The sequence below is a fragment of the Tursiops truncatus genome, chromosome 16 (assembly GCF_011762595.2).
Source record: "Tursiops truncatus isolate mTurTru1 chromosome 16, mTurTru1.mat.Y, whole genome shotgun sequence".
NCBI classification, from domain to species: Eukaryota; Metazoa; Chordata; class Mammalia; order Artiodactyla; family Delphinidae; genus Tursiops; species Tursiops truncatus.
Genome location: NC_047049.1, coordinates 59,474,612 through 59,498,298, shown reverse-complemented (window position 1 = coordinate 59,498,298; position 23,687 = coordinate 59,474,612). Strand labels below are relative to the sequence as shown.

Below are 23,687 nucleotides of genomic sequence, written 5' to 3'. Positions count from 1 at the left end.
ATGATCTGTGATTCTTCCGAAGAGCAGCCTACGTTGTCCATAATTCAAGAGTTCATTTAATTAGGTCAGTTTAATAATTTCTCAATTTGACTTGTAAGTGGTTTTTACAACACTGACACCTTTATTTTAAAATCTGGACACTGTACAAAAAGCTGAGGAGAGTGTTATGATTCTTTCTCAGTAGGTAGCCTACCTGTCTCCAATATCTTTGCAGAATTTCTAAAAGGAATAAACTTTTCTCATTGTACCTAGCATTTTCTTAAGCTTTGGAGTTGCAAGAAATGGAGAATTACTCGTAGGCTATTTTAAAGAAAGGAAGTCTATTGTAAAGCTACACTTAGACTAAAACTGGAACTGGATTTCAAACTGGAAAGTCAGCAGGATCTGAGGCAACTCTAGGAATTAGCTGTCCTTTCAGTCTTTCTTGCGGGCAGCATGCTCTCTCTCTTTCTCTTTTTCTTTCTACATGTCTACTCTATTGTCTTCCCTCTACCCATTGTTTTATTCTCTCTTTTTATCTTGCTGTACCTAAAATATCTTCCATTTGCCCTTCTGGATCCACTCTTCAGCCTTCTGCACAGTGCTCTCTTTCCTGGAAGCCTGGCCCTTACAGATTATGTCAACAGAATGAGGTCAGTGTATTTATTCTCCTGGCTCCCTCTTTGCAAGGTTACTTTAGGCAGACTGTATCCCTCAACCAGACCACCGCTCCTCTCAAGATGACTCACTCTACACAACTCTCCCCTTCCAACCACTTCTTTCGTTTGCCCCTTCAGGTCTAGGGGTGGTAATAGCGCCCTTGCTACTTAGATTGGGTTCCTCCACTATCTCTGTGGTTCCCCTACACCCTGCCCACACATTTGTCATTAGTTCCTTTGTAGATAAACTCTCCTCACCTTATCCTCATTTGCACGTCATGTTTTTTGTTAGGATCCTGAGTTACATACTTGTTTCTCTTTTGTTTTTGTTTTTGATCTTACACCTTCTCCTTCAGTTCACCATGTTCCACCATGGCTCTAGTTCTACCATTTCCTGACATTCTCTGTATTTTCTAATTCCAATATTTGAGTGAGAAAATCTGAGGCAATTGACTCAATTTGTTTTGTTTTGTTTTGCTTTTCATGCCAGGCTGTGTGGGAAGACACAGGCTAGAGTAAAGACTGGCAGCTCTAGGACAGATGCTTGTCCCTGGGCCACACACCTGGGGAAGGGAAGTATGAAAGAGAAAAGTAACAAAGCACAGATTGCTCTGTCATCAGGAACCATGAGTGAGATGATTTAGAAAGTACTTTGAGTATGGCAAGTACAATAATTGAAATGAAAAAAATTAAGGATGAATAAAATCTTCTTGTTATTCTTAACCATGCTAACATTTGGTAATATACTAATATCCATTCTCCTATGGCCTTATTACATTAAGCTTGCTTGTTCTCATCATTTATGATGATGACCTTGAGGAATCCAAGACTTGAGGTTGATTGAAATCACAGTCTCAATAAGATAGCATAGGCAGCTGAAGTATCAGAAGTAATACAAGCTTTAAAGACAAATAAGCTTGGATCAAACCCCTAAAGCTGCTACTTATTTGCTTTATTACTCTAACCTCCCATTTCCTCATCTGTAAATTAAGTATACTTATATCTACCTTATAGAGTTGTTATGCAGATTAATGAGAGCATATCTAAAGCATAAAACATAGTACTAGATACCCAGTAAATGGTAGTTATTATGATCTCATATGCGTGTTTTAATTATTCACAGCAAAAGTTTTTGGCTTAATTTAGAAAAAAATTTTAAAGGGAGGGGAGAAGAAAAAAGAAAGCAGTTTATTACTCCTTTCCCTGTCTTGCCCTACTTAGCTGCAGGTACCTAAGATCTTCTAACTTGGTGAGTTCAGTCACACTGAATTTCAGAGTCAATCCACATCATGCCTAATAATATATTGGAAATACCATTTCCACCAGCAGATGAGTCTGAAATCAATCTTGCTTTGAAAACATATCCTATATACCTACTGTATGCCTTTTCCTCAACTCTCATTGTTTTGACAGTCTGCAGAATTTTTAATTTGATTGCTGATTTGCATTATTTCTTCCCGTAGGATCAGTATCCTAACTTGAACCTGGCCTGGCTGTCTGGGGCTCAGAAAAAAAATCTGCATAGTGTAGTGCTTGGCAGTCCCTTCTCCCTGGAGCTGACCCAAACTCTGTATCCCTAGCTGATGGCTAGGGACCTTCTACAAACTGGAAAGATCCTAGTAACCCTACTTTTATCCTTATGTGACCAGAACCAGTTTGGCAAATAGGTTTCATATAAGGTAAGAGCACTTTACTGGTAGTCACTGCCTGGAGCACTGTGTTGGGTAGTAGAGGGCTCTTTCTGGTGGGAGAGAGAACCATAACTGACAAAGAAAGTCTGCCTTGGGGGCCAGGTTGGGGGATGTAAAAGAGAAGGGTTGGTGGTGCCACACATCAGCCAGCCTTGGCTCAGAGATTCCTACTGCTTGATCCCCATACTAGGTTAGAGTCCTTATGCATTAATGCCAGCCATTAAACCTCAAGTTTTCCACATGCTTTTGAACACTGTGATTTGGACTGTGGTTACCCTCATGGTCATGGGCATTCTAGCCATTAGGTGGCTGTGACTGACAGTCATTGTTCTTCTCAAGGCAGAAGAGCCCACTCTACATAACCTCTCCCTTTAGACCTAGGGTGGTTGTAAGGTTTCTCACTGTTAGAAACCCTGTGTTACTTCACTATCATTTGCGGTTCCCCTGCATTCCACCTATCCCTTTATAAATGGTCTCTCCTCAAGTTATCCTATTTTGAGTGTGCCATTTTTTTCCTGTTGGTACCCTAATTAGCACGAGTACTTACTATGTACCAGGGACTGAAGATATAACAGTAAACATAGTGATTAAAATTCACACTTTCTGGAAATTACATTCTAGCCAGTTTCAAAATGCCTTATAGTCAGGCCTGCATAAGTTATAGCCTTGCCTGTCTGAAATTCATATGCCTGGCTTGTTATGAGTCATGATTAAGGAAGTGCACACATGTGCCTGCAAGTATATTTTTGTGTAAACCCCTATAATTAGGACCTTAGGAAACTCTAAGGGTAGGAACTCTCAGACTTCCTCAGATCTCTCATGTGTTGCCTTCATTTATTAAACAAATATTTATTAAGAGCCCAAGTTCTCAATACATGTAAGTTGCCTGTTACTATGTTCTAGGTATGCTGCAAGCTGAGAGATGGATGGTGGGTAGGGAAAAGGAAGGTACAAAGATGCATAGGATAGGTTGTGTGAGAAATAGACTCATAAACAATCATTGCACAATGTAAAAAGACTATAATAGAGGTTTGTGAGAGGTGCTGTAAGAGTGTAGAGGAGAGAATGACAATTCATTTGGGAAATTGGGAAAGTCTTCTCAGAGGTGATGTTGATGTATGGTCTGAACTTGGATGGATGAGTAATACTCTGCCAGAAAGAGGAAAAGGGAAGGATGTTTAGGGAGAGGAAAGGAGTTTTGAAAGGTATTGAAGGTGTGTCAGGAAATGACAAATAGTTTGCTTTGCAATGTAGACTAGGGGGGATGGTGGCAAGGAATGGTGGCAAGGAATGAGACTGGTAAAGGAATGCAGGGTCCAGATTTTGAAGGGGAATTGTGTATGAAGAATTTGGAATTTATTCTAGTAAGTAGTGGGAAACTCTTTAATTTTAAACAAAGGAGTGAAACAATCAGATTTATGTTTTAGAAAGAAAATTGGGGGAGTTGGGTATATGGAAAAAGATTAAAAACACATAGACAGGGCTTCCCTGGTGGCACAGTGGTTAAGAATCCACCTGCCAATGCAAGGGACATGGGTCGAGCCCTGGTCTGGGAAGATCCCACATGCCGCAGAGCAACTAAGCCCGTGTGCCACAACTGCTGAGCCTGCGCTCTAGACCCCTTGAGCCACAACTACTGAAGCCCGCGTGCCTAGAGCCCGTGCTCTGCAACAAGAGAAGCCACCACAATGAGACGCCCACGCACTGCAACGAAGAGTAGCCCCTGCTCTCCACAACTAGAGAAAGCCTGTGCAACAACGAAGAACAAACACAACCAAAAAATAAATGAAATAAATTTTTTTTAAAAACCACATAGACATAGACTTTTATTGCAACAGTGTAAGAGAGAAATGTTGAAGGCCTAAACTAAAACAATGACGATGGGAATGGAGAGATGAGGGGTGGTGAATTTCACTGATACTTGGAAGGTAGAATCAAAAGGTTCCAATGACTTATTAGATGTGGACGAAGATGGAAAGGGAGGAGACCAAGATGATGCAAATGTATGGAAGAGCAGTCACTAATCTGATAAAACTAATTTATTAAAAAGAGAAATTGAAATCTGTCTTGCCAAACGAGAAGCCAATAAGAAGCAAGCTGATTATGTGGCAGAAGCTGAAAAAGTTCAGGAATTGGAGGTATCGGATATATCAGAAGCTGAGAGGTGAGCTGAAAACAGGTGAGTAGGTTGATAATTCTAATGTACAATGAGCGTTAGACCCACAGATCTTCTCTGTCCCCTTGGCAGAGTCAACAAGCATCCCTTGTCCACTCTAGCAATATCTTCTTGAACTAGAAAGGTCTTGAGGTCAGAGATAAGAGGCAAGGTAGAGGGCCCAGATGAGACATAAAAAGAGGATTAAGTGAGTCTCCCAAATCCTGAGATTGCCCCCTTCCCACTCAACTCCTGGAACATTAGCACCCAGTCAGAGAGTCCCCAGGCAGATGCCTCTGAGCAACCTCTCCCCCTATGGAAATGCCCGCTAGGCAACAAGCCTCTCTCTTACACTGTAAACTTACAATCAGTTCTTTGAGTCCCTCTTAAATATGAATGGACACTCAAGAATCAACAGAAAAGTGAAGAAACTCTGTTAACAAGAAAGCCAGAAACAGACACAGAGAAAAGTGTCTTGGAGTAAAGAGAGAGAGCATAGGGAGCTGAAGAAAATATTTTTAAAAATTATTTTCCTCAGATAAAAGAAGATATTTCATTCATGAAACCATTTAAAGAACAATAAATAACTGGTAAATTAGACATATGATATAATTAAAGATTAAAGGAATTTCCTAGAAGGTAACACAAGAAATCAGAGGTGAAGCATAGGAGAGAAGAGATAAGAAAATGAAAAAAATCAATCCAGGGACTGTGAGAGAAAAGAGAAGGTGGAATGGAAGAAAGGATCAAATAAACAATATAACAAAATCATCAAAACTATCTCCATCAAGTGTAACAATAATGACATTTCAGACTTCAAGGACTCAAAAAAATTTATCTCCTTTATACTTTTCTCAGGAGGCTACTGGAGGATACCCAAATGCAAAACTAACCGCCCCCCTCCAAAAAAAAAGGGAAGAAAAGAGATCCAGGAAACAGAAATTCAATACAGAAGGAAGGTGTAGAGAATCCAAAGGAAAGCTGTAAAATTGAATCTCAGGATGACAGTTAGTAGGCCTAGAGACAGCACCACATCCGAATTAGAGCAGGGCAGAGGTTTCTAGAAGAAATTACTCTAGGAGGAGAAAAACAACAACAACAACCAGATATAGTGAGCATATTGAAAGGATGAAAATGTCAGTTTACCATTTTGGTCTTTCTCCCAGAAACATATAACCTCAGTCTAATCATGAGAAGAATATCAGACAAATCCCAATTCAGAGACATTCTATACAAAATACTTGAGCAGTACTCCTCAAAACTGTCAAGGTCATCAAAAACAGGGGAGTCTGAAAAACTGTCAGATGTAAGTCCAAGAGGAACCTCAGGAAACATGAGTGCAAAGCAGAATGATACCCTGAAACAGAAAAAGGACAGTAGGTAAAAACAGGAAATCTGAATGAATTATGAACTTTAGTTAACCTATCAACATTCGTTCATAAATTGTAACAATAATTAATTAATTGTAACAGTAGTATACCATACTAATGTAAGATGTTAATAATAAGAGAAACTGGATATAGTTTAGGAGACCCCTGTACTATCTTTACAATTTTTCTGTAAATCTAAAGCCATTCTAAGTTTGTTTGTTTTTTAAAGAGCTAATTGGGAGAAGTGGGAGGCAATCATTAACTTCAGGAAAGCCAAGAAATTATATAAGGAAATGCTCTCATAGTATATCTCATGGCTTAGCAATTAATAATATTTATTTAATCCTAATAATGTAAACACTAATTATCGACTTCATGAGACATCATAATTAAATTGAGTTAAGAAAGAGGAGAAGTAAATGTGTGGGTGTAGGTATAAGATTTTCAAATCCTCATCTTCCATAGAAAGAAGTTAGTAAATAACGTCTAAATTAGAAAACTCAAGAAATAATAGCATAAATATATTATTTAGAAATATGGATGGAGGTAAATGCCAGTAGAAATAGTTTTTAAAAGTTGAAAATGGCTGCCTCTGGGTAGCTAGTTGCAGGGAAAGTGTTGGGAGAGGAGAGGCAGTGCTCTATCATTTTTTGCTATAATCATTTTAGTGTTACTGACCTTTAAACCTATGTTATATATTATAATAATTTGATAAAAATAAAAGTTTTTAAAAGAATGGAAAGTATCTAGACTAAAATAGGGAGAGAATGATATTTCCTTGATGCTAATAGTCTAATAGTTAAACCTATGGTAGCTAATAAAAGGGAGCAAATGAGATGTCCTTAAAAAAAAATGGGTATTAAATTGCCCTCAGAGAGACCACAGAAATAATATGTAGATAGATACATATCTGAAAGATACAGAACACTCGACGTACTGACTAACTGTACTAATATGGTTAAAGAACGATTCAATTAGAATGTGGATCAGTCAGCCACAGAAGTCTAGAAAATAAAGGCTCTCAGAGACCGACAATGGCAGTGCCTGTCTAAAGCCTGGCCAAGTGAAAAGGTGCCCTGTAGCAAGTGCTCTATTCTGGAGATGATGCATAAACATTTGAAATATTTAGCAAACTTCTTTTTCTCTGATTCCATGCTCACCCAGCAACCCTGTAATTATAATTTGCCTTCCCATGTAAACTTCCTAAATGATGAGAAAGGATTACAAGGGTTAGTTTTCTTGACAATTATACTTTTCATTGTGAGATAAATAATCCGTGTTCTTATTTTACGTTAGTTTCTATGAACTAGGTTAATATCAGACAGCCCTCTGAGTGTCTTGACACCATTGTGTGGCTGACATATGAGGCCTCTGAGCCTTTGAAACTGAGGGCTAGGTCCTAGCCTGTGAATTCACTCAGGTGGTGACCTTGGCAATACCCTGACTTCTCTATGTACGACCATCTCCTTTGAACTTCCTCACTTATGCATGAAGGGGTATTTTAATAATGTGACACAAGATACACATATCATCTTTTGAGAATCAGTGCCTACATATACCCACACAGACTGAGATTTTGAACCCCATTGCTACTGGCAGTGATGTTAAAGGACAACTCACTGTCCACTACATCTGGACAGGATAATACCACTAGTCAGGTTGCAATTTCTTCTAAAGCTCACTATCATAGAGGTAGGTTCATGACAGAGAAAGGAATCAAGCTTGCTGTTACCTTCTTGCATTATAGTTCAGGCCTTGCCCTTAAAAGGGTAATATATGAACCAGCAGCATTAGCAACACTTGGAAGCTTGTTAGAAATGCAGACTCTCAAGCCCATCCCAGTCTTACAGAATTAGAATTTGCATTATAACAAGATCTCTAGGTGATTCAAACGTACTGAATCCACCCCCATCCCAGGTGTAAAGTTTGAGAAGCACTGATCTGGGGCGTGTTTTTCAAGCTGCGGTTGCAGCCCGTTAGTGGGTCATGAAATCAATTTAGTGGTTCTGCCACCAGCATTTTTTAAATGAAATAGAAAATATCAGAGTGGATTGCATGTACAAGAGTAAGTATTATTTTGTGAAACTCTTTTTTTTCAGTTTTTTTAAAAAAATTATTGAAACATAGTTGATTTACAGTGTTGTGTTAGTTTATTTTGTGAAACTCTTGTTTTAGTTAATACATTTTTAATATATTTATTTATTTTTGCCTGCGTTGGGTCTTCCTTGCTGTGCGTGAGCCTTCTCTAGTTGTCGGAAGTCCCTAGTTATAAATATTTTTATATTCACTAAATCCTGATGTAATGTATGGGTCCTGGTCAAAAACATTTGAAAGTCTCTGGTTTAGGGCGCTGTTTCTCAAAATGTTGTCTACATGGAAATTCCCAAAAGTATTTTAAAATTTTAGGCCCACACTGAGGAAGGAACAGGAATTTGAATTTTAAACAAATACTCCAGGTGATTCTGATTGTGATGAACACTAAATCGGAGAACCCCTAGTCTGGCAGTGATTCTCAGTCTTTAGCATGCATTAGAATCACCTGGAGGGCTTGTTAAACCACAGGTGGCTGGGCCTTACTTTCTGAATTTCTAATTAAGTAACTCTGGGGTGTGGCCTGAGGATTTCAATTCTAACAGATTCCCAGGTGATGCTGCCGGTGGTCTAGCCACAGGTCCAGAAACATCAAAATACAACTGAGAAGGACTTAGAATCAGGATATTTGCTTTAAGCTGAATTGTTCCTCTAATTTATGGCTAAACCCATCAACTCAACGAACACTCCCATTAATTTTTTTATACATCATCCCAGTATCATCATATAGCAAATGGCCCTTTATAAATGTTTCAAGAAGGTTCTCTATTGAATACATAGAGCTTTTTACAATTCTAAGAATCATGACTCTATCCAGCCAAGAAATATATACCTTTTGCCAGTTTCTCCTTTCTCTGAAGTGTACCTTCTATAGGCATCAGATTTGCACTCAGACAGGACTGTGATTAAAGTTCAGAATTTGTGAACTTTTTTATTTACAGATTCTTTTATATCAGTACTAACCAATGCATGGTCCTTGGATAGGCAGATCCCCTCTCACCTAAAAATGATCATCAGAAATGCAAATTTTTCTATACCACCCCAGACCTACTGAATCAGATTCTCTGAGGTGGGGACTAATAATCTGCTTTAACAAACTCTCTAGGTTGTTCTTGTGTACCATAAAGTGGGAGAAGTACTGCTCTAGGTTTCTTACAGTTGCTAAAGTGTAATATCCCTGTATCACCATACTTAGATTCAACTATGCTACTGGGGCACCTAGCAGCAATATCAACTTTGAGGGTGTGACCCTCGATTTTCAGACACCACAGCCAACACAGGGTATACAGCCTGTAGCCATTAGTCAAAATTTTCCTATATTTATTGGAAATGTTCGTGTGTATATACTTCAAGAGGTTACCAAAGCAAGTTACACATTTATATCTCCTGAAGCTCATCATCAGAAATTCTTTTTCTCCTTTCCTGATACAGTGATTTTTTTTTTAAACCTTCCAATACATACATGGAAGTTAAGTATCATGGAAATATGTTAAACTGAAGGTTATGGGTGGTAGATTTTATAACAGAAGAAAAGTTTTAAAATTCAGAGGTTGAATAGAAACCTAAATTGGATGTATGTAGGCTGTTCAAGCATTTGGAAATGTAAATCGTGGGCCAAAACCTGTCCTAGCAACTCATGATCAACTCCTAATGAAGTAAGCTCATTCCATTTGGTGCAGTACAATAGAGTTGCCATTGCCAGAGAATCTTCATTTTTTTAAAATTCCCTGAAAATTGATTACTTCCCTATCACATTACTAGTATAAATCCCCCCAATAGAGACTGAAGCTGCTACTTTAGCACAACATACCTAATAACCCCATGAAGCTAACAATGTCCAAGATTGCTGGAGATTGTGTGTGTGTGTGTGTGTGTGTGTGTGTGTGTGTGTGTGTGTTTACTACTTTTCAATACAAAGTGAGAATAGTTTTTTTAAATATAACTTTTAGCTCCTTTTTTTTTATTTTAAACAGGAGCAATTAGTCTTAGCAATATTCTTTCTAGTAATTAGTTACCAAAATATATATTGATGTGCTTTGCTTTCTGCTTCACATATGTACCCAATTTGCTGCAATCCCTAACTTTGTACAGTGTACACTCAGCAGCTGCAAATTACTTCCATTTCAACTACCTGCCAGGGTATTGTATCAGCATTAGAGATTTGTTTATTACTGGTGACAGATACATTGCAAAAGGCCCAGAGTAGTTACAGAAAGTACAAAAGTCTTAAAAGTACTGTAAGCCCCTCTGAGCCAGATGGTTTAGCTATGTAATCTCTAGTTGTAAATTAGGAGAGTGAGTTGTGTAATAGTTAAGAGCATGGGTTTTGGAGTCATACAGGTCTGGGTTTCAAATCAAAGCTTGAGTATTAACAAGCTGTGTTACTTAAGCAGGTTACATAAATTCTCAGAGCTTCATTGTTCTCATCTGGAAAATAGGAATAATAGTAAATAAGGTTGTTGTGAGGATTAAATAAGATAATGCATGTCAAGCACTACCAGTGCCTGGCATAAAATAAGTGCTCAGTGATTGTTAGTTATTATTAGTAGTAGTAGTAACTGTAATTATTTCTCAGGCCACAATGATTTATTCATGGTGAGTACCAAATGATTATATATCTCAAAAATGTAAATCCATCTGCCCCTAGATATAGAATTACTTTATTCTCTTCATGTTGACTCTCCTTTTTTTCCTTTGATTGTATTTTTCTTCTTGTGAGCTAACTCATGCTTCATAATAACTATATAATTTTACGGTAGTACCTATATCAAATATCAGGTTACAGGGAACTTCATGCTGTGGATGAGGCTTGCTCTCTTGGAACCCGTTAGCTTTGAATCTGTTCTTGGCAGGAAGAGTGTTCTTTCTTTATACCCTGCACTGTTTTCCTACTGATGTTGATTTTAATTCAAAATATTTCTCTTTTGCCTTTGGGTGTTGGGTGGGTGCACTATTGCATCAGATATGATTGTGGTGCTTCTGTGGGTGAGATGAGCCTGCATTTGTTCTTAGTTTTAAATATGTGTCAGCAACTACTTCAATAGTATGATTACGTCCAACTTCCTAGGAGGGATCTGGCAGTCCTAGTCTCGGACCACAGAAGTGGGTTTTTGACCAGCTGCTATGCTGCAACTTGGAGCTTAAAAATGGAGGAAATGGCATGAACAGTCCAGAGGAAAGTATCTGCTTACCTTTAAATATTCAGGGATCCCCTTTCATCTGCATAGTAACCAGATTTTGGAATTGGTTATGAGCCGAAGATGAAGCTACATGGCTGGACTCCGGGTGGGATTTAGTATATCGGCAGTAAAAGAACTTCACAAAATATCCCCAAAACAAACATCTGAGGAGTCATACATTAGAATAATTCCTAATTAAAGTTGATAGTATCTCTAAATCTTTTCTTATGGTAATTCCCTGGCAGTCCAGTGGTTAGGACCCGGAGCTTTCACTGTGCTGCAGCTCAGGTTCAATCCCTGGTCAGGGAACTAAGATCCCTCAATCCACTGGGCACGGCCAGATAAAAGAAAATAAATCTTTTCTTATGTAGAACCTAATGAATTGTAGGCACTTACCTCCTTTCATTCAATATACAAAAGATTGAAAATTACACTGTGCAGATGTAGAGCTTATTATGACTCACTGAAAGCACGATAGGTCAGGAATGTTTATATTTGCCTAATACAACAACTCAAGCTTCAACACAAGCTTTTGCAAAGTAAATCAAGCAGGGGAAAGATTGGTGTATATTTTTTGCAACTGTTTTTTAAAAATTGAACTTCATTTGAGAATCTCAGGATGACTAATTTATATGTGCTACCTTATTAATGAAACTACTACTTGAATGAAAGTATGAATTCGATTTCTGTATCCTTAGTACCTAGCACAGTACTTACCCTATTAAATGCTGGTTTGATGAATTGTTGATTGAATGAGTGAATGAGAAAGAGAAAGAGAAAAGGAGAAAAAGAAAGAAAAAGAATGAAAGCAAAGAAGACAGATGGATGAATGGATGAATGGATGTGGGATCATTTATCCCTCTTTTGAAGGTGGATAAATGATGAATTAAAGTGATCCATTGATGAAAGTCAGACTGGCAATAAGACAAATATACCCAAGTGTTCTAGACTAAAAATATTCACTCCCTGTTCCCCCCACAGTGCGTATGTCTTATCCTTTAGGTAGTCCTCAAACCTAGCTATTATATTACATATTATATTAAAATCACATACAGTACTTTTTAAAAGACATCGATGCCTAATCCCCACCCTCCACCCCCATCCCAGTATTTTTAAAAGGTGATTCTAATGTGTAGTTAAAGCTGAGAATCACTGCATTAGAAAATTATAATTGTTCTTCAAGATTTATAAAAAAAAGTGAAAAGATACATTTGCCAAAACTTTTTTTTTAAGATTTTTTTGATGTGGACAATTTTTAAAGTCTTTATTGAATTTGTTACAATATTGCTTCTGCTTTGTGTTTTGGTTTTTTGGCCCCAAGGCATGTGGGATCTTAGCTCCCTGACCAGGGATCAAACACGCACCCCCTGCATTGGAAGGGGAAGTCTTAACCACCAGACTGCCAGGGAAGTCCCCAAAACTTGTTTTTGCTTTCCTTCCAAAGCTTTTAAAATTCGGGGTTAGGTGTTTGCTATATCAAAAATAGTCTTAGTCTGTTTGGTCTGCTATAACAGCATACCATAGACTGGGTGGCTTAAACAACAAAACTTTATTTTTCACAGTTTTGGAGACTGAGAAGACCAAGATCAAGGCACCAGCAGATTAGGTGTCTGCTGAGAGCCACTTCCTGATTCACCAATGGCCATGTTTTTGCTGTGTCCTCACAAGGCAGAAGGGGCAAGGGAGCTCTCTGGGGTCTCTTTATAAAGACACTAATCCCGTTCATGAGAGCTCCACCCTCACAACCTAATCACCTCCCAAAGGCTTCACTTTGAAATACCATCATATTGGGGATTAGGGCTTGGAGGGGGGCGGCGGTGGGAACAGAAATTCAGTCTATAGCAGGTAAACACTAACAAGACACAAAACAGAACAAGATATTTTTGTTCTGACTGTGTACATTAACCTATAAACCTGAAAAAGGAAGTTTGCTCACTGCTACTGTAGTCAACTGTAAAAAAATTTTTTGTTTGAAATTAAATATACAGCACAAGATTGGTTTGCCCAGTGTCATTGTAACGGCAGGTTAGGTAATCCAGAAGTTAAAGCTCAAGGGTGCTACAGAACACCCTGGGGTGTGTCTAGGTAATGCAATATTCTATTAATTCCAAGGCAGAAAAGCCTGTACTCTTCTAACTTGCTTGTAAATCTCATGACTCATCTCAGCTTAGTTTCTTTTAAGGATAGGATCTTACTATGGTGTCCACAGACAAGTAAAAGAAAATAATTGTATGAAAGCCAAATTGCATTTTCTTTTATCTCAACTACTGCAATAAAATTTCCAGCCAGAGGCCAATTTCAGACTCATGTTTTAGAGTTGTTAATGATGTCTGAAAATATAAGATCCCTGAGGGCAGGAATATTTTGTTTGTTTTTTTGTTTACTGCTCATCCCAGTAAGATAGACTACTTTGCACATAGTAGATACTTGATGAATATTTTGTTCAATGAATAGGTATTGTAATTAAGGTGTTGAATGGTGATACCCAATTCCCAAACACTGAAAAACTCTGGGAACTCCTTAAGAACTTCATTTTTGTCACTATTATTATGAGAGTCTACAATGAATGTTACAATGGATATCTGTTATTTTAGTCCTTTCAGCATCACTTCCTCCTCCTTCAGATGATGAAACTCCTCTTTCCCATTGGGAACCAGCTCAATGTAGACTCCTTCTCGTCACAGGCCGTAGGGAGTGTACAGTGACCAAGACCTATCCCATCAAAAAATGATTACATCCCTTATTCGCTCCCACTCACTTCCCTCCACATTTTAGTTCCTAATCCAAGTCAAGACACTCAGCCTGCCCTATGACTTTCTGCTGGAGCTAATAGGGAAGATTGTCTCTATCTGTTAGAGTTGATTGTAGATACAGTTTTGGAGTTTGGAGCCAGCGACAGTCGTCTTTCCCACTTTGGGACTAGAACCTGTATGTAGTAGTGAACCCGTAAGTAGTAGTAAGCCAATTAGAAGCAAGCAGAATTGAAAGATGGAGAGAGTGAGAGCACTTGTTTTCTCATCAACAAAACCTCATACATACTATTTTTAAAGTAGAAATATCCTTCTTGTTTTTTCTGATTATGAAAGTAATAAATGCTCATTGCAAAAAAATCAGAAAATATGAAGAAAATTAAACTTATATTGAGTTCAACATCCACGAACTATCTTTTTGATATTCTTCCCATGCATATATACAAGTGCTATTTTTTCCTTATTTTAAACAAAAGTGAGATCCTGTTTTTTATAAGCTCCTTTCATCAATTTATGTATCATAAATATCTCTCCATGTCAATAAAGACATATTTAATCATTATTTTTAAAACTATGTAATATTCCATTGTGTAAATTAATTATAATTTACTTAACCACCCCTGTTGTTGCAGACAGCTCTTAAAAGCTTTTGGTTGTTTTCTGAAAAAGCACTAAATCTTACATTGATTGATTCCTCATCACTCTCTCCTTATTCTAAATTTTCCTGGCATAATTCAAACCGTTGCAGATTATTGTAGGTGAGGTGGAAGCAGATTTTTTGAGCTGTAGAAAGCATAGAAAGTAGTACTTTTGTAACGATGAGATCTTTCTTACCAAATTTTAAGCTTATTAATTTCATAGAAATGAAGAGAAAGCACAATTGAGCAGAACCCTGTGGGGCCTTCCCAGGACAGACCGCTCCCCCAGAACACTTTCAGCTTTAGCTCCTCTGCTTTAACTCCGCTCTGAAGTACCTGGATAATAGTAGCTGATGCACATTTCCTGAGTTTTTTTACAGATGCTAAACCCCCCACCAAATGGAAGAAATTAACTACTTGATGAGCACGTGGCCTAGGGATTGATAATGTTAACCCCTGTGTCATCGCCCTGTTATCTCACCATCAACCAAACAGAGAACTGTGCATGAGCTGATCACATACCCTGGGACCACCCCCCACCACCACACACACACCTTACATCGCCTTTAAAAAGGTTTTCCTGAAACCCATCTGGGAGTTGGGGTATTTTGAGCACTAGCTGACCTGGATTCCTTGCTTGGCGCCCTGCTATAAACATAGCTCTTTTCTTCACCACAGCCCAGGGTCAATAGATTGACTTTACTGCATTCGGGCAAGAGGAGCCAAATTTGGTTCCGTAACATAAGCATTATGTCCCTAGTGTTTAGTCAAGAGATGCCTCTTGACTAGTTTCCAAATTCATTAAAAATTCATTACGGGACTTCCCTGGTGGCGCAGTGGTTAAGAATCCGCCTGCCAATGAAGGGGACACAGGTTCCATCCCTGGTCCGGGAAGATCCCACATGCCGTGGAACAACTAAGCCCGTGTGCCACACCTACTGAGCCTGCGCTCTACAACCCGCGGGACACAGCTACAGAGCCCGTGTGCAGCAACAACTGAAGCCTGCACGGCTAGAGCCCGTGCTCCGCAACAAGAGAAGCCACCGCACTGAGAAGCTCACCCACCGCAACGAAGAGTAGCCCCTGCTTGCTGCAACTAGAGAAAGTCAGCGCGCAGCAATGAAGACCCAAGGCAGCCAAAGATAAATAAAATTGAAAAAAAAAAAAGGTTATCTTAAAAAAAAAAAATAGTGTTTTCATAATACCTGTGGCGTACTATTTTGCTGCTGACTGTACCACTCTCTGATGACTACCAAATGTCTAATTATAAGGGTGTGGTTATTCAATAGGATGTGTAAAACCAGTTCCACAGCAGACACCATTTATGCTTTAAGATAACAAAGCAAGGCTTAGTAACCGGAAATCAAGTAATTACAGAGATCTAGAAAAATGTATAAATAAATATTCAGTGTAAAGAAACTTAACAAATCAAAAGCAGAAGATATATGTTTCATAAGCAAGGGCTTTTGAAAGCAAGATGAGAAAATGAAACCATATCTCAAAGACTTTTAAAATGACAAAAGGCAACATATAAATTAATAAGTCTTGGACACTCTTGACATTCTTTTCCAATGTAGCCAGCTTCTTTTGAAATGGGAGCCAATTATAACAGAAGCCAATAATATAATGAAATATCTTTGATAGAGCCATTTTGAAAAAGATGTAGGGCACATGAAGCTGCTTTTTGTGAGTGCCCGCTCATGCCTTATGCTTTCCTTTTACAAAAAACAGCTCCGTTGCTATGGGGCAAGTCCAGTTTCCTGGTTATTTTTGGAGAACTAATGCATTTGTCATATAATTAAGAAACTTAAACATTGTTAGGAACAACTGTGGATAAGACTCTAAAGCATTACCGTAGACTCCTAGGAAAATACTTCAAAGTGAATGTTTCTATTACCTTTCATCTGAGTTATATATTAAAGAAAAGATGACATAGTGGAGCTCTGTAGAGACCTATCCAAAAGCATGAAAGCTAAGTAAGTAGTTCATGTTAGGACAATGGAATTTAATTTTCGATTTTTTCCCCCAGCTTTATGGACATATAATTGACAATTTAAAAATTGTATATATTTAAGTATACAACTTGATGTTTTGATATACATACACATCATGAAATAATCATCATAATCAAGATACTTAACATATCCATCACCTCACCTAATTACCTTTTGTGTGTGTATGTGTGTGTTGACAGCACTTAAGATCTACACTCAGCAAATTTCAAGTATACAATATATAACACAGTATTGTTAACTATAGTTATATTGTACATTAGATCTTGCATAACTGGTACTTTGTAACCCTTGACCAACATGTCCCCATTTCTTCCCCCTACTCTCAGCCCCTATCAGCCATCACTCTTTGTTTCTTTGAGTTTAAATATTTTAGATTTCACATATAAGTGAGATCATGCAGTATTTGTCTTTCTGCATCTTGCTTATTTCACATAGGATGATGTCCTTGAGGTTCATCCATGTTGTTACAAGTGGCAAGGTTTCCTTCTTTTTAAAGGCTGAATAATATTTCATTGTATATATATACACCACATTTTCTTTATCCATTCATCATCAATGGATGCTTAGGTTGTTTCCATATCTTGGCTATTGTGAGTAATACTGAAATGAACATGGGAGTGCAATTTTTACTTTTTTAAGTACCAAGAAATATGTACCATAATTAAGAGTCTTATAGAGATTCTTAACATCTCTCAATTTCTACATGGTATCTAAGAATTTTATTATTTTAGAAAAAAAATAAAATTGAGAAAGAAAATCTTTCCTTTGTTAACTTCTAGGAGGCTATAAGTGATTCATAGCCAAATTAATGTATGTGGAAATAACTTGAATTAGGACAATGAGTACAAGTAGCTCTATTGTTAAATTGTTCACAATGCTTAGGCTTAAGTTTCAGGAGCATTGTGAAAGGTTTATTGCAAGATATAAAATATACTCAAAGACATGTAAATTTATACTTTCAATCACTTTGAGTTTCTTATTTTTTTTATTTATTTGCTTCAAAGAGAAATATTTCTTCTTGCAAATCATAAGAGATTTTCCCAGGGAGAACTTTGCATAGATGTTTTTGTCACTTTTAAGTCCTAAAAAATCTTCTTCCATCAAACTTCTGAGACATAGAGGTATTGTTTCAGACAATACTGTAGAATTCAATAGCATGAGTTAACTTTATAGACTTCTTTCCTTGTGGTTAACCTAATAAGTAATTGTTAATATAATTAGTAATATCGGGGAAATAACATTGTTCTAGCAAAGAAAAAAAGACTGTTGTTACTATCAAAGTCTTTGTAATAGGTACAATGATTCTGAAAGTTGATGTGGGAGAATAAGAATGCAAATAATAGAAGAGAAAAAAAATTTTAGGACTAAGCCAACTGAATATAATAATATACCCAAACTACTATATTAAAACAGGGAAGTACACATTAAAAAAATAGCCTAGGGCTTCCCTGGTGGCGCAGTGGTTGGGAGTCTGCCTGCCGATGCAGAGGACACGGGTTCGTGCCCCGGTCCGGGAAGATCCCACATGCCGCGGAGCGGCTGGGCCCGTGAGCCATGGCCGCTGAGCCTGCGCGTCCGGAGCACAGGCTCCGCAACGGGAGAGGCCACAGCAGTGCCAGGCCCGCATACCGCAAAAAAAAAAAAAAAAAAAAAAAAAAAAAAAAAAAAAAGCCTAGTGCAGAAATAGTCCCATTACGTATAGGAACTTACTGTGCAATACAGGAAATTTCATAAATCACTAGAGAAAAAGGACCATTTTGGAATGGTTATCAATTTAGAAAAAAATAGCTTAGATCAGCTTCTCATACTATACATCCAAATAAATTCCAGATGAATTAAAGAGTAGGTATAAAATTATGGTTAAGCAATAAAAAACCAGAAAAAAATAGAATGGAATGTGTAATAAGACTCTGGAAGGTGATTATTTTTATACTTAGCAGCAATTTTTTTAAAAATCAAAGGAAAATATGAACAGATTTTCAGATTTTTCTTTAAATAACCAAAATGAATAAGTAATAACAGAATGGGGAAAATATCTGCAAAAACTACTAAATCTAAAGGGCTATTATCTTTCTTATATAAAGAGCTCATGTAAATTGATAAAAGTACACTAGGCCTCAAAGAAATGGAGAGCAAAAAGACATATTAGTGATCAAAAATGTAGAAAAAAATATTGTTTCACTAGTAATCAAAGAAATGCAAACTCAAACAATATTAAAGTATCCATTTTCACTTAGGAACTTATAAATATTTTAAACAATCCTATCAAATAAGCAAGAGTGCAATGAACAGTACTTTCATACATAACTAAAGTCTTTTTTTTTTTTTCTTGTCTGCACCACACGGCTTGCAGGATCTTATTCCCCAACCAGGCATCAAACCCATGCCCCCTGCAGTAGAAGCCTGGAGTCTTAACAACTGGACTGCCAGGGAATTTCTGACTAAAGTTTTGATAAACCCATAAGTCATCAAAATGTTCCTATCCTTTGACCCAGTAATTCCACATCCCCATACACATAAATATGTCTGGCAAAACAAGACTAATGCTCAAACCAAGTGATTCTGCTAAATAGGGAGTTTTACCGAGCTATGGAAAACAACTTATGAAAACATTTTAAATAAAAAAATATTAAAGCTTTGAACAAAAAGCCAGTAGGGGAGAATGGGAAATGGAGAATGAATATATTTAACGAAGGGAAAAAAGAACATTTGTGGAAATATTTAGAAACAGTGAAGTGGAAAGATTTGGGGAAAATTGGGGATCAAAGACGCATTTTTTTCATAGTCTCCTTTGTCATTTTCAAGTTTTTGTTGTTTTAATTACCATGTTTGCAATTAATATAGATATTTTTATTCCCGTTTCTCTTGAGAAATGAATCACCAAATGCTGCACTTTTTCATTGTTGTCCATATATATTCTGTGTGTATATATATCTATATATATACTGTATGTGTGTGTATATATATATACATATATATATGTATATATATAGTAAAACTAAACTGTATTGTTTTTCTAGCTGGTTCACAGGAATACTTAGACAATTTCTTAAGTATCCTTACTGTTTCTTTCTTACGAGGCCTAACAACATAATATAAAATTCTGGATATAGGAAATTCTCACAGATATGCAGTCACCACTCACGGCATTGACTCATCCCCATTTTCTCTTCATCCCTTGCAATATCAGATATACAAATAAGCAGTCCAAAGCTGTTAATCTCCCTTGTTAACAGTTTGTAATTTGTTCTAGGTTTAATTCTATTAAGGCATTGATTGCATATAGATGCTAATCTCTTTTAGCATTTCCTAGTTTGGTCAGTAATTAAGGCCTTTCTTTCCTTATGTGGAATTCCTTGTGTGTCTGTCTCCTACCACAATTTCCTCAGTCCTCCACCCTCCCTTGCCCCAACAGGGAAGACCTCCTGTAAAACCATACTGTATGTAAATATGTTGGTTCATCCCCTATCATTGCCTTCAGAGCTGGTACCACTAAATTCTCAATTACAGATTTAACCAGCTCTGGGGACAGGGAAGGACTGAGGAGCCCTCATTTGTAGCATTTGCCAATTTTTGTATTGTAAATACTCACACCATGGCCAATTTAAAGCTACTGACATAATATCACTGAACACAGAGTTGAGAAGAGATGCACAGTAGCACACCATTATACAGTATTTCTGTCATATAGACACAACAAACATAAATAACCTCAAGAGCATAGATAATAGTAAAATGTAGTAAAATAATTAGGAAGTAATGAATTTCAATATTTTTACCTTTGTGTTTAATATAATTTTCTAGCTGTAAGTGTATATACTTAAGTTTAAAACATGGCTATGTTTAACACCTGGCTTGCAATAATATCCTGAAAATAGCAATTGGCTCTTGCTAGCTAGAACAACTTAGCTCTAACGTACCAATGCTTTTAACCTTGCCCCAGATTCTAGAACCAAGCCCTAGCTTAGTAACTCAAATGAGTTTAGTAACTCAAATGAGTTTAGTAACTCAAATGAGTCTTCTATCAGAACAACTCATCTCAAATACATGGAAACTAGATTCAGATTAGATTACTGGTGTGCACTGAACATTCCCATTTGTTTCCTATTGTTTTAGACCATAAGGATGCAAAGTAGGTTAAGACCCCTCCCACAATTTTCCCTGTGTCAATAAACAGCCACTCCGTTTTCAAGTTTTTCAGGCCTAAAGTCTGTGTCATCTTTGACTCCTCTCTTTCTCTTCCCTCTTATTTCAAGTCCATTAGCACATCCTGATGGCTCTACCTTCAGAATATAACCATATTCCCATCACTTCTCACCCCTCTACCACACCTGGATTATTGGAATAGTATCCTAAATGGTCTCGCTTCCATCTTGCCTCCTTGTGGTCTAGTCTCAAAACAATAGTCAGACTGATCCTTTTTAACTGGTAAGTCACGTTGTGCCCTTCCTCTGCTCAGTAATCCCCTATAGTTTCTCATTTCACACAAAGTAAAAGCCAAAGTCCTCACAATGATCTTCAGGACCCAAAATAATTGGTGTGTCTCTCTCTTTACTTCTCTGACATCATTTCCTATTCTTCCCCCTTCCTCGCTCTGCTCCAAATATGATGGCCTCCTTACTTTTCCTTAGATGTGCTGGGCAGGATCCTGCTTCAAGCAAGGTCTTTGCATTTGCTGTATTCTCTGCTTCGAACACTCTTCCTTAGCTGCATGACTCTCTTCTTCCCTCTTGTCTTGTCCAAGTCTTTGCTTTTATGCCCTCTTCTCAGCGAGGCCTTCTCTACCACCCTATTTAAAATTGCAACCCCACTTCCCACTCCCAGAATTGGCCACTTAAATTTTCTCCATAGACTCATTTCTATTGATATACCATATATTTTACTTATTTGTTTGTTTATTTTCTGCTTCCCCCCTTAACTAAGATATAAGCTGCACAAGGCCAGTGAACTTTGTTCTGTTCACTGCTGATTCCCCAGTGTCTAAAATAGTGGCTGGCATACACTGGTGCTTAATATATATTTATTGAATGAATAAATGAAGATCTGTCCTCAAGTAGTTTTACAGGTTTTCTTTCTGTATTTTTTGTAACCAAAGTAACTGGATTTCCTACCTTAGTAACTGGATTTCCTGCCTTCACCAGTTTCCTAGTGATTAATCCTCAACACTTGTTACCAGGCACCTACAGTTCTGACCAGCCTGCAAGGATCTCTGTCAGTTACCAGCCTATTTTGGGTCTTCCTTGGCTGAGTTTTTTTTTTTTTTTTTTTGGTACTTATGTTCCTCTATTCCTTTAAATTTGCCTTTCGGTTTCAGACCTGTCTTTGAATTAATATGATTTTCTGACTCAGTCTGAGAATTTTTTCCTTCACTGTCTGAGTTTTGGATTTGCTAGTACGCTAATGTGACAAAGAGATTGTATAACAAAATACATTATCATCACAATCTTTAAAAATTAAAATGGGCATTGTAAGGATAATACTTCTTTTAGCAATTAGGTAGGTTATTACTTGTTATCTATCAACCCTCCTATTATCTACATGAGATAGGTGAATATCCCTATAAAATTCTTATGTTTGACACACACAAACCTAAATAGAGTAGCTGTCAACAATGGTTAGATTTTAAGATCCCTCACTACCTACACACTTTTTTCAGGCACTTACAAAAATCCTGGAATAACTAGGATCAACTGAGTAGTATCCTCATTTGTTAGCTGGTATTTGCTAGCTAGACAAGATAGCTATGGACAACTCTAAATTAGTAAGCGGTCTCCCTCGAGTTAAGATGATTAGGGGTGATAATGTGAATCAGAATTTTTAACTGCCAACAATCACAAATTTTGTGGAATAATTTTGTTTTCTTAAAGCATATTCTCTATAGCCTATTTTATTTTTGCAAAGATTCTGCAAAGAATGGCAGTATAAATAGTACTCTTTTCTAAGTAGAATTGATATGTCTCAAACTCAGGGAGCATTGGTACCTAAAAATACCAGTAGATATAATAAAAAGGACACTTCTCTTTATGTGGCAAAAGTCTAAAGAGATCAAAAATCTTTTTCTTTTAATATTTATTTAATTATTTGGCTCCACTGGGTCTTAGTTGTGGCATGTGGGATCTTTTAGTTGCAGCATGCAAACTCTTAGTTGCAGCATTTGGCATCTAGTTCCCTGACCAGGAATCAAACCCAGGCCCCCTGTACTGGGAGCATGGAGTCTTACCCACTGGACCACCAGGGAAGTCCCTCAAAAATCTTTTATAGCGCTGACACAATTTCCATCACTGTATTTCTTTGAGGAAACTGGGGGAAAGAGGAACAAATAATTTATCATGTTTTTACAGGTAAAGAAACTGAGGCATCAAGTTAGACAATTTCTTGCCTGAGACCATAATGGTACATCCATTGCAGGAATAAGATTTCTGCATCCTCTTAGTTGTTAGCTTACAGGGTGATTTTTCCAGATCATTCTGCACTGCTAATATAACTGAGATTCTGAGTAATAATAGAAGATGGTCAGGGCAAAGTAATGGTAATGAGCCAGAGCTAGAAATGAAAATAGAGTCCAAGTCTTCTAACTCTCTGCCCACTGATCCTGCTGTTAAGCTGCAGGACTAAATTACTGGACTTCATCAAAAAGTGGCAGCGTAATGCTATTAGAGATTAACCAGTGTCAGTTCAGTTAACTTTTCATTATAAGTGGACAGAATAATTCATATTTTAAAAATCTCTAAAGGAAAAAAATCTCAAATTGAAATTCTTTTTGGACGTTGTCATATTTCTTCTGTTATTTAAGTGTTTACTTGTGTAATGTGAAAAAGGACCTTGGTTGACTGAGGCTCATTAGGAACCAGAAAAAAAGACATTACAGGTTAAAAATAATTATCTCTTTGCTTAAAGATAGTGTGAATCAGCAAGCTAGAGAGCTCAGGTTTTCAATGGGTTGGCTAGTCCATTGTGTCAGTCTGAGAATAGGCCAGAGGAGGAGAAGAAAATATAGAAGAGAAAGGGAGGAGGGTCATCTTTTGTCTTACATTTAGGAAATCTATTGCTTAACTTGGTAGATTCAGATGAATGAGACCAGTCATAATTCAGAAATCAAGAAACTTTTCACTAGACCCCAGATAACAAAAGCAATCTTGAGAAAGAAGAACAGAGCTAGA

General features: G+C 37.3%; 1 protein-coding gene across 1 annotated transcript in view; it reads left to right on the top strand.

The window, feature by feature from the left end:
- Positions 1–23,687, top strand: part of MCU (mitochondrial calcium uniporter) — a 271,464-nt gene that overhangs the window by 23,650 nt on the left and 224,127 nt on the right. The window lies entirely within an intron of this gene.